The 12,258-nt window shown below is 37.4% G+C and overlaps 1 protein-coding gene across 6 annotated transcripts in view; it reads left to right on the top strand.

The window, feature by feature from the left end:
* The window catches only part of FBXW11 (F-box and WD repeat domain containing 11), a 122,483-nt gene extending 111,525 nt beyond the window's left edge, over window positions 1-10,958 (top strand). For all 6 annotated transcript variants that reach the window (XM_037905988.2, XM_037905984.2, XM_037905989.2 and 3 more), the window contains one exon: window positions 8,420-10,958. The gene's annotated coding sequence lies outside the window, so the exon portion shown is untranslated. The remainder of the gene's footprint in view (window positions 1-8,419) is intronic.
* Window positions 10,959-12,258: the final 1,300 nt, after the last annotated feature.

The following is a 12,258-nucleotide window of genomic DNA, read 5'->3' as shown; positions in this document are numbered from 1 at the left end:
TTTCTTCAACAGCAAACATATATTTTAACAAAACAAGCATATGAATTTTTGAATTTACTTAAACATTCAAGTTTTTTAAAATCAGGTTTGTTTCTGTTAAAATTGTTTTGAACTAAAATAGTTAAATGAAATTAAAAAAAAAAAACCACAAAAATTAAATCGACTATGTCAGCCAGGACAACATGAGAAACTTAATATATTGGCTTCTGCAGCTAACTCAGTCGTCTTCACCTTCATTTTCCTGTTTGTTCATAATCTGGAAAAGGAAAACAAGCTTTCCTGCTTTTTCAGGTCCCAAACGATTTCTCAATTTGGAATGAATTAGTCCAAAGAAAGAAAACATTCTTTCTACACCAGCAGAAGAAGCTACTGCTCTTAAAACTGAGATTATCACTGCAACAGTCTCTGAATCCAAGTGCCTAAGTGACTTCCACCAGTTCACTGGTGTGACTTTCTTTACAACATCATCAGGAAACATATATTTCTTGAATGGTTCACCCTTAGCTCTGAAGTTTATTATAGTTGGCATTATGGAGGGATGATCTCTGGATGTCCATGTCATAGCCAGCTCTTCTTCAGCAGTTAAGCTTTGACCCTGGTACAGCGTATTGAGAATATTTGCAAGAAAACGAGCTGGAGATAAGTGCTTGTCTCATTCTTTTTTTTTAAATGCTTGTAATTTAACTCTGTCATTGCATATTTCTCTTTTTAAGATCTCACTCAGTTCTTTCCAAATTTCAACAGCATCAACAATAAAACAGCGATTTCCCTGCATTTTGTTCAAGGCTACAGAAATAGGCTTTGGGGTACTCAGCATGTGTTCAACATTTTTCTTAAGCCGAATGTCAAGAACTTTGCCTGTGATAGTACCATCTATTTTTTCCACAATTTTGTTCACAAACTGTCATCAGATTAGGCCAGTTCTTGATCTAGTGCTCAAAACAGTCCACTACTGAGTTCCATCGCACGTCTTGTGGGAGAGTTAGCTTGGTTCCTGCCACTTTTTTTCAGAGCAGCTGCTGCAAAGTGGCTGTTACGGAAGTATTTTGCAATTTCAACATTAGCCTTTGTTTCTGGAACACTGAAGTCTGAAGGAGGTGCATCAAATGAGCACTACAACTGTATGTTGTTAGCTTGGGACTCTCTTCACTCTCTTCTAAATAATTTCTTTTCATCTTGGATACATTTGCAGCATTGTCTGTTACCAAGCTGCGTACTAGACGTTTGAATTTTTTTTCACTGTTTGTTATAGCTTTTTCTGCTACTTCTTGTAAGTATTCTGCTATGTGTGCATTTCCTGATGTAAGGAAGACATTCCCTTCTTCTTTTGTCACACAAGCACATACAACAGGATCATTGTGGACATTTCTCCACCCATCAAGACTCAGGTTAACAATTTTACCATCTAGACCTTTTGCACACTGCACAATTTCTTTTTCATACACTTTATCCAGCAATTGCCTGCGACATCTGCTCTGTTGGGTGGACTGTATCCTGATCTTAATGACTGAACCATGATAATGAAGCATGGGTTCTCAATCATACGAAAAGGAGAGTTTGTTGCATAAACAAACTGGGCAATTTTTTCATCAGTTACTTCTTTTTGTAATCTGCTGGTTCTTATTACAAACTTATCTGTGGTTGTTTCTGGATGATGGAGATTTGTTTTCCTTTTTGCTACAGGTGATATACTGTGGCTGTGTGACATACATGATGTGACTGACACACTATAGAAAGTAATGGTGATCTTGAAGGTGGATAGTCTTCAGAATCCTGTATGTTGAGGATGGATTCTCCTAAACATAATAAGTCAATGCAGTTATTTAATTATTATTACCATACTGCTCATTTAGTATTACTCATTGCATTCACTGACACTTGGTACTACTTTAAAGGTGAAATTGTAAAAGGAAGAAGATCTGCCTATTTCAGCTCTTTATTTATCACAACTGCATCTAAAATGATAGTACCGGAGAGTAACAACTATATTTTTTCTTCAAACATGAGAATTTGAGAATAATCCAGAAGGAAGATAGGCAGTCCTTAAGAAAGCAGTATGTAATCAAAAAAGTTTACAAACCTGAAGATCCTGCATGTTCAGACATGCTCTTTTCATCACCTTCAACGCAGCTTCCTCCTGAGAAGGAACACTTCTGATGTTGTTTCATTCAGGCAACCAGGCCTTGCATTTCTTTCTTGCACTGTTTGTGTTTTGCATGCATGCCTGTCTTACCCAGCGGTAGAGGAACTTCATTAAACTATTCCCAAACTGGGTCTCTTTTATGGCCTGCTGCCATTATAGGTTTTCCTTTCTATTGAGAGAATGGTATGGGAGTTTTCAAATCAGTGAAGCCTACACTCAAAGACCTCAAGACTTCTGGAATATGCTGCTCATCAAACAGTTTCACTTTTGTTTCTGCTGCCTGTCCCTCCCTTCTCACATTTATCTCTGGACTTCTTCTCCTTGTCCAGATCTATTCCGCCCCCAGCAATCTTGTATTAGTTGAACTTTTTGAAACTTTGCACTTTTAGAGAGAGGTAAGGAATTGACTCTGTGTACACAAATTTGCAGAGGAACAATAGAGTGGAGGTCTGTTATTTCTCACCTCTGTACGTTATTTATTTATTTTATTTATTTAAAAACATTTTTGCTGTTAACAAGCATGTTATCTCTGGAGACACAAATCCACAGTTTGAGAACTGCAGTGTTATCTTCTAGACTGAGCACTGAGTCCCATTGGGTAGATAGAAAGATTAACCTAAATAATCTATACAGAAGTCCCTGGAACCCCATAAGATTGAGTCCCTAATCCATGAACTATTGGAACTCACTTACAAAACTTTTCTTAAACATTACATGAATATATTGTCTCATACTATAGAATTAGAATTTATTATCCCTATTCCATGTTGAGACATTATAGCTCAAAGGTATATCTTAATTAAAACTATCTTTAGATAGGTTTTTTCCTTTAAAAAGCATTTTATCATAAATCCAATTTAAATTAAAAAAATGTATTTAATTTTTTTTAAAAAAAATCAATAATTTTTATCCACCTTGCTGAGAGTGATGTTAAACCAAAGGTTCTAAACTGTCACACAGTTTAAAAGTTTCTACAATTTAAAAATAACCTATGTTTTTACCATTAATTTTAACGACTGTCCATCAGAATTTTTATTAGGTACTTTTGGCAAGTATGCTGTGCCTCCTACCTGCACATTTTCTGGTTAGAAATCGGAGGATTCTTTCAGAGCCTAAAGCTTATCACGTAGTGTGTGTGAGGAACCTCAGATCCAGTAACTAGACCGATAGCACTGGGAGTTGGGACTTTCAGAAGTTCTCAGAGCTGTCCTGATGTTGCTGTGAGTTTAACCCTTTATTTCAATGGAGAGCAGTGTAAGGCCAACATGAAGCACTTTTCAATATTCCAGCCTCAGGTTCTTTCCTGGGCTGTTCTGCTGACTCTGTGTGAATTTGGGCATGTCACATAATGCCACTTTCTACGTTAGTAGTATGGAGATGAGAGATTTTTTGCAGAGCAGATCTGCCCTTTGTCAGAGAACATAAAGTGACCTGTACGCCAAGATTTTCTTTTACCTTCTTTGCGTGCTGTGAGCCTTAATGATCTATAGCACTTTAAAATGCTTCATGTGGAAACTGTTATATAATGGAGGCATGCTTGTAAATTACAGTAACATTGAAAAAAGTATTCTTGCACATAACAGGCCACAACTTTCTATGAACTTTTAGAGTTCAATTACATTGTGCTCCTCATTGAGGCTTTTATCTTTCTGTTTCTGGGACTAGCCAGCACTGCCCATCAGTCTCCAGTAAACTGAGATGTATGCCATTTTGACTAATATTCATCGTAAATGACAATTCCCTGTGATAACCACAAGTAATAAAAAAATGTTTTCAAAAGGATAAAATACATCATGTTAGGAAGAGTTTGAAGCCATCAGAAGAGACTCACATGAAGTTTGACTGTTTCCATTTCTCTGCAATAGTCAATATATATTTAGTTGTCTAAGTATATTGGGTAAAAACTCTGCTGTAGATCCATTTGCTAGACCAGTGGAGTATTTTTCTTATGTCATTCATGTGGTTGCCAACAGTTGCACTTCATACTACAGACACCCCCCCAACTTATGCAATCGTTCCGTTCCGGAAAGCCTTGCGTAACTCGAATTTTGCGTAAGTTGGAAACGTATACCTGTACATTGCGGAAATATTTCCGCAACTTGAAAAAGCTATTTCTGGCTTACGGAACTTTTTCCGTCAGTGCGAATTTGTGTAAGTCGGGTCTTGCATAACCCGGGGAGCGTCTGTATATATAGCAGTGAATGTTGAGACTTGGAAACAGAGGTTGCCTTACCAGGTCAGACCCGAAGCCCATACAGTCCAATATCCTGTCTCTGACAGTGGCCAGTACCAGATGCTTTAGAGGAAGATCAGACACCTCACAGAGTACAGTTATGGAGTAAGCTTGCCCATAGGGCAATTTTTTTTCTTACCAGAGGTGATTAGTAGTAGTGTGGCTTATGCCCCGAAATCATGAGGTTTTATCTCTTTTAAAAAGTGTTTTCCTATCAAATGTAGCTGGGTAGTTTCGTCCATATAAATGAGAGAGACAAGGTAGGTGAGGTAATATCTTTCATTGGAGCAGCTCCTGTTGATGAGAGAGACAAGCTTTCGAGCTACACAACGGAAGTTGGTCCAATAAAAAAAATATTACCTCACCCACCTTGCTTCTCTAATATCCTGGGACCAACACGACTACAACAACACTGCATTCCATATGAATGTTTCTTCCTGCTTTAAGTCTTGGTAAGCTCATGGCCTTGATATTTTGTAACCATGAGTTCCACAAGTTATTTCATTGTTTGCAGAAGACCTTTGATATTTTCTAGGGAGTAGTCGTCTTATTAGTGAAATGTCTTTTTTCTTTGCCTCATGAAATTCCATTTTGTGTTTGTTGAGATGTAAATCATTATAAATTGCAGTTCTTCCCACTTGCATGCCTCAGGAAAATGTTGGCAGCCTATTAAACTAATAACAGATCTCATGAACATTCCAAAGAGAGAGAGGCTGGTTTCTTCCATCCACCTGAACCCAGTGACCCATTTCCCTTCCTCTGGGGGTACCAGATTGGTCTGGAGTGCCCTCAACCCCTTGAGTGGAGAAGGACAGAAAGAGGGCCGGGGTAGGCTGGGCTTCCTCAACACCCAGGAGCCAGCAGTCCATCCCCTATAGAATAACAGCCGTCTCCTGCTTCCTGTTACAGACCTGTAGCTCAAGGGGTAGCAGTGTGTGCTGCAATGCTGAAGGCTCAGTGTTCAAGCTCCATTGACAATGCATGGCTATTAATTGTTTACCCTTTTCCTTAAAAAAAGAAAACAAAAAACCTCAAAGAAATGAGCAAATTTTTTTTAAAAAAGGTTAGAAAATTAGGTTGCAAATCAGTCACTCGAATTAAGAAATGTCAGTTTTATGGTTGCCCACACAATCTTTAATTATGCGGTCTCTAAATGGGAGTGCCTAATTTAGCTTTCCTACACCATTCATTAATTTGAGTACATCTATCTTCTGTTAACTTCCACTCTAAATAATATTAATCATCTAAACACTGTAATAAGAAGAAGTTAAGTGTTGGCTAAAGGAAACTGTAGAAGTACATGAACAAGCTTTGAGAAATTAAGAATTGTGCTGCAAGACAGCTAAAGGTTAGCATGCATAAAACATGCATAAAACTCCCTTATTGGCCGTTTATACTCTCCTTAAAGGAGAAGACCAGAGGCCTGAAAAAAGACCAGAGGTCTGTCTGCTAAATTCATTTTGTGTACCAGGTCGGCAACAAGCTTAAAAGGAATGTCAGCCTGGCCAGGAGAATGGGCAGTTTCAGAGCCCCTATTAGCTAGTTCCTTCAGCACTGCCCACCTGTGGCTTACAGTGTTTGAAAATTCATATTTGTTTGAATTGTTGCAGTATTACTGCAGTGCCTTCAGTGATGGTGTTGGCCTACCTAAAGTTGCCACTGGTTGTGCTTCTAAGGATGTGATCAGACTCCTGTTAAAATGGATAAAAACTACCATTGGCTTTAATGGGAGTTGGATCAAGCCTAAAGGAATTGCATTCGCCATAAACAGGGCAACTTTCATATTACAGGTTTCATGGGTCAGTATTTGGGAGACAGCAAATGCTAACCATGTGCTTTACACCCTCCCCAAACAATTTCCTTTTTTCTGATTGATTGAAGCCTTTAGAACAATCCACCTGGTGGGAAAACCACACTTTCTTAGTGACAAAATAAAACAATCCACCAGCTGACATGTACCAATTACATATTTTCCCCACAACAAGGTATAGATAGTTTTGAATGGATTAAAGGTTGTGCTGAAATATGATTGGGAGGGTTATATTACCTTCCAATCATGGAAGCACTATCATATTTTTCATGCCAGTCAGAAGTATAAATACATCGGCATCTAAAAGTCCAGTATAGTTTATTTCAATCCACTCCTATGCATTTTACTCCATTTGGTCAGCAGTGCACCAGTCTCATGACTTATTTTCACTCTTTCTCTTGCCCCCTCACTTGCAAACTCACTTTGATTATGGTAAGATTTGTTGGTGCAAAATGAAATGTTTTTGGCACTGTTAGCAACTTCCCTGCAGATTCCATACATTTAACACAGTTTGGAGCAGTTTATATGTCTGACTTGTCCCATTACACAGAGAACTGAAAACATGCAAAGCTGCATATCCTTGTAGTTGACTAGTCTTGGTAGTTATGTAATTGTTTCTTGGAAACCACACAGTGTCATTTTCCTGAATTTTTTCATAATCAGAAATCAAAAACAAATCTACATAAAGTATATCACTGTAAAATATCCAGTATTTTGTTATATTTAATGGAACAATTGTATATGCTCCCAAACACTGTACGTCTCTGCGTTCTCAAAAGAAGCTTTGTACCCATTTTTACAAGTCTCCGAATGTGTATGCCTCTTCAAAGTGAATCATTTTTGACAGCACTGGCAGGGGGTTATAAGAAAGTTTTATTGCCTTCTGTTGAATTCCTTTTGTTTATTGTAACATGATAAAAATTGTTACCATATGATAGTCTAATATTCTTATATTTAAGCACTGGGGGGGAAAAAGATGTTTTAAACTTTCAGCTATGAAAGTCTCATGAATAGAGCAGTTCATCAAAGTCTGCAGCATGTTTTTTGGGAATGGAAAGTGAAATTTAACCTTAGATTTAATTATTTTAAGCTTAATTACAGTAAGAATTTTCAGTTTGGAAAAGCTATTTAATCAAACAGTGTAATCATATAACTGTGTGAAAAGGTAGCTCTTGTGGAAATATTCTAATTATCTGATTTGTGGGCTCATTTCTCAAGATCATTAAGTCTCATTTTCATGTATAAATATAACAAGTAACTGAACTTAATAGTCCTATTAAAATAGAATAAAGGATAGTTTACATGGTTAGATTGATTTTAAAAAAAAAGTGAATGGTTTCACAAGCCAATTTTCCCAATGCAACTATTTAGACCTATGATTAAAAATTCAATCCAACCAGATATAACCTATGTATATTTGTAATGAAAATGGATAATATTTAGGTTACTTCTGTATAGTGTTGTGTGGTGTGGAGAAGAGGAGGGTTGTTTCCTGAGGTGTGTTAAGAGTAGGTTGAAATTCCATAAGGTAAGTTTCAACCTTGAACGAGGCCTGTTGTGCCAACTACTACACTTCCTCCTCCTCCCCTGCCAGTCTGTCCCTAAAGACCTAGCAAAGACTTTTGTTTTATATCACATGTAAGGAAAAGGTCAGTTTAATTCAAAGTTGCTATGTTTATCGGGCTGAATTTTCAAAAGCTTAAAAGGGTGCAAATCCCAATCTGTTTACAAATCTGATTTAAAGTATGGTCCAAGTTCCACAATCAGTAGAATTAAAATGATGCCCTATAGTGGTGGTATTGTCACCTCTTGAGCCTCTAAGGGTATGTCTGCTCTGCAATTAGAAACCTGTGTCTGGCCCATGCCAGCTGACTCTGGCTTGCAGGGCTCAGGCTAAGGGTCTCTTTAATTGCGATGTAGGCGCTTGAGACCCTGATCAGTGGGCCAAATGTGGGTGTCTAATTGCAGTGTAGACGTACCCTGTACTGATTGCATCATTCTAAAGGAACGCTGGTCCCTTTAGCACTTTTGTTCTAAGGAGTCTGTGCTATACTGATCGGCATATTTAGACACTTGATTTCAGCAGGCTAATGCCTTCATGTGCGCTCAGAGTGCCTAGGGGTGTTGTTCTGTGGTGGATACCAAATAGCTTCTGACATATGTCTACAAATAATAGATTATATTTGGCCTGATTATAGTTTCCATTGTTTCAGCTTGTCTTTATCTTTTTCAGGGTTCCACAATCTTGAACTACTGGATATCTGGCTACTACATGCCTGAAGATGTTGATTCACAGCTAAAGTCAGAATTGGTTATAGATGCTGTGTAGATGCAAAACAGCACAATTCTGAATCTCTCTTAATCTTTCCTGCTCCCCTTCAATCCCCAGTGGTCTCCTCTAAGGAATTTACTGCAAATTCACTGACTTCAAGTAGATGAAAATCAGAAGCCTGCCCTTCACTGCAGTGAAAAATCCAAAGCTTCATGTGTAAATTGTCCATATAAACTGAACTATGATGGCTTGTTTTCCAGAAATAAATCAGAAGTCAAGAAAGGACTTGGCCTAATTTATATTGCTTTGCACTTTTGTCTGACTTTAAAGAAAAATATTCTCCAGTGAAATTTGGGTGCCAAACACATACCCAGAATGTACAGAGTTTTGCTTTCAAAGTCACCATGCTCCTTTCGACTTCCTGACAAATTCAGAGCCTGTTTTGTTTGATAGGGGTGTACGTTGGACTATTAGAAATATTTCTGAATCTATCAGTAATATTTTTGGATTACAGTTTACTTGTTTCTGCACCAATAATTTCTTTTAATTTAAACATTACCTGTAAATCAGGCTAGATTATCTAAACTAGTTGTATCGCACCGTCTTTTTTTTCTTTTAACTGTGCCCTGTAATACAACCGTCCTACCCTTCCTAATGTTTGGTACCGTAAAATCTTCCCATGTGTGCTTGCCTCAGAATTTCAAATACTGTATAAGCATGTAGATACAATGTACGAAACAGTTTAACCTCCAGGTGCTAGAAGTCAGGATCTCCTGACACTACACACTAATACAAAATGTGTTAGCACTTGGCAGCAGGACATTCTAACTACTGGCACTGAAGGGATTAATATGAATTACCTAGAAATATTTCTCTGCAAAAGGAAGTTTTCAGTATTCATTAGGATTTTTTTTAATGGGAAATACATATTTTAAAATGTAATTTCTAAACTTTTTAAAAATTAAAAAAAAGTTTAATTTATGTTCTGTATCTTATATTTTGTGCCGCAGTATTTACAAAACATCTTCTTTTTTTTTTTAAATTGGTAGATTGCCACACATGCCTACAGATGTCCTTCCATAGCATTAGTTTGGCTGCTCAATGGAAAAAATGCCATCAGCTAAAGTTAAATTTATTTAAATATGTAACTTGTAACAATTGAGGTGGGGTAGAGGCCCCTTCAAGGAAGTACTATGATGACCAGACTTAAAGTTGAATTTAAGATCACTTACCCATAGCTGTTACACTATGACCTGGTTGTGATGCCATGGTCAATATTTCTCTTCGTTAGCATGTCCTTATTAGGAAATGTCTTAGTAGTTCCTTCTTACTTTGTCATGGTTCTCCTGTCTCTAATTTATACAGTCACATTTATTTAATCATATTTTTCTTTGTGAAAGCAAGACCCTGATAAATGCCATCTTTATAGTGTTGTCCTATTAAGTTGCCATGTATGACTACAGTTTTCAGTAGTTTTCTTTAATGCTTAGTTTGAAAATGCACTAAAACCAAGAGTGTGTAAGATATACCTATTGTCCTGGGGGAGAAATATGTTGTCTCCGCTATGTAGCCAGTCATTTCTCTATCATTTGTTGTGTATTTCGTTTTCTGTTGGCAGCACTTTTGGTTTCATATTTTCCCTTTTTTGGTTAAGGGGAGTTAAAGAATGTCGGTAACACTTTAGATGACCAGTGATTTAATACTAAACTTCCAGTGCAACAGCTATGGTTAGATGTCATCCACCTTTGTCAGGCAAATTCAGAGTGAAGTGCACATCAGATGTTACTCAAATGTTAGAAAAGTGCAACTTACAGTTAGTCATCTATTCCATTGAGAGAGAGCTGTTGAGATCAGTGTTTGTTAGGAAATTCCCTTTAACTTGTTACTACAAAGATATTTATTTCTTTGAGATCATCAAACCTCATGAAGTACAGAAGATATCATGTTTTGATAAGCATCTGTAAGATCACCTTTTGGTAAGCTTGACAGTAGTTTGTGAAAGTGGCTTACTTTACCCTTTTCATCTAATAGCTTTAATATTAAACTGTTTTTAAAAAAGACATCAGTTGCAGCCCTGAAGAAAAAGCTATTTGTTTATGAAGAATGGAGTCCTTTTTTATGCATGTGTAAGATTAAATTCATGTTTTTCCTTGGGAGATAATGGTATTTGAACATGCAGTCTCACCTTCTTTGATTGTGCTTTGTGTAACATAGCAGTGGACTTTGTGATTGGCACCCAAGGAACTTGGCTCCTGGGACTCCTGGCTGCACTCTGGACTTTGTTTTGCTAACCATAATTGAGCAATTGTACATTACTGCTATATTAATGTTTCAAAGCACTGGGATAGTCTAATTCTAACTTGTAATTATGTTTGCCAATGACCCGTTTGGAAAGTTTGTGTATGAACAGCTGATTGAAACTGTTAAATTGTACAGATATTGTTCATGATCTAAAGCTTTGTACCGTGGAATGTGCTTAATAAAAAAAAATTGAACTTCATTTGTCCAATAAATTGCTAAGTAACATCATCTAACCCAATGTCAGTATTATGCATTAGTTAATCCAAGCTTAATGCACAGTTCCTTCAAATGCTAATTCAAAGCTAATGCTCTTAATACAATTTTCCCATACTTTATTGTATTATGTTATAAAAACTTTTCTAGCACTTCAGTGCTTCTAACCAATAATATAATGATGTGTAGTAATTCAGTGCTGGCTTGCGAGTGGTGTGACACATAAGACCGAAGGCCAAATACTTTAGAATTTGAAACATGCATATGGGGTGGGGGGCACAACTGCATGGCCTGGAACGTGTTAAAACTTTTCTAAAATGTTTGTCTTAATTCCTTTGAGTTGTTTACTAGCTACAGATCAGCGTCTGACCGAGCTCAACGTGTTTATTCCTTGCCCAGACTGTTTCACAAGCAGTGCTTCAAGTGTGCTCATGATCAGAAAAGTGACTCAACATATCTGCTTTAGTAAGATTCTGCTCTGCCTCATGCATTGACAGAATTGTCAACTGAGTTCTGATGGGTTCTCCAAGCAGTTGGTGATCCGTGGTGACAATCAGGGACTCTAGTCTGTACCACATTCTACTAGAGCTGTGACATCAGTAGAGAGAGGAGTTTGCTTGCTTCCAATTCACAATGTCCAATTGTGGTGGCACTGTGACCAAAAACAACACAAAAGCCTTGTCCTGCTGTGAACCTTGTAAATTGGCTATGCGGTTTGGTGTGAGTGAGAAGGTGTGGGGAGAGAAGAGACACCTGGAAGAAATTATATACAAAGTTGTGGAAAGTTGGAAATTTAACCTGTATGGCTGGTCAATATTGGGTGTTAGTTAATTCATCACTGACAGAGGTATCTGTGCAGTTGGCATAATACTGTACAAGCTTCCTACCTATACTTGCACTCGGTACTGGGGATCACTTTTCTGCGGGTGATGCCATTTTTTGGGTAAGACTGAAAAGGAGAAGCGATAACCTCAGTGGTTGTTAAAGGTACCATGAACCTTTTCCTAAAACTAGTGTCCTGGCTAGATCCCAGTTTCGCTAATTACATACCATCTCCCTAAATTTCCCCCTGTAACTTCAGTTGGGTAACTTTATTCTTCATGTCCCATCCTGGTGACTGTTGGATAATGCTGTTTAAAATAACTTGACTTTCACTCTGAATACTTATGTGTTTCAATGAAAGGGAAGTGATCCCTATGTATATAATTTTGAATATGTTTTTAGCTCATTTTAGATTAGAGGTTCTAAGTAAAAGGTTACAAAACACTAATTTTTCTAAATCAGTC

This window comes from Chelonia mydas, chromosome 8, assembly GCF_015237465.2.
Source record: "Chelonia mydas isolate rCheMyd1 chromosome 8, rCheMyd1.pri.v2, whole genome shotgun sequence".
NCBI lineage: Eukaryota > Metazoa > Chordata > Testudines > Cheloniidae > Chelonia > Chelonia mydas.
This window is presented reverse-complemented; position numbering and strand designations above follow the sequence as displayed.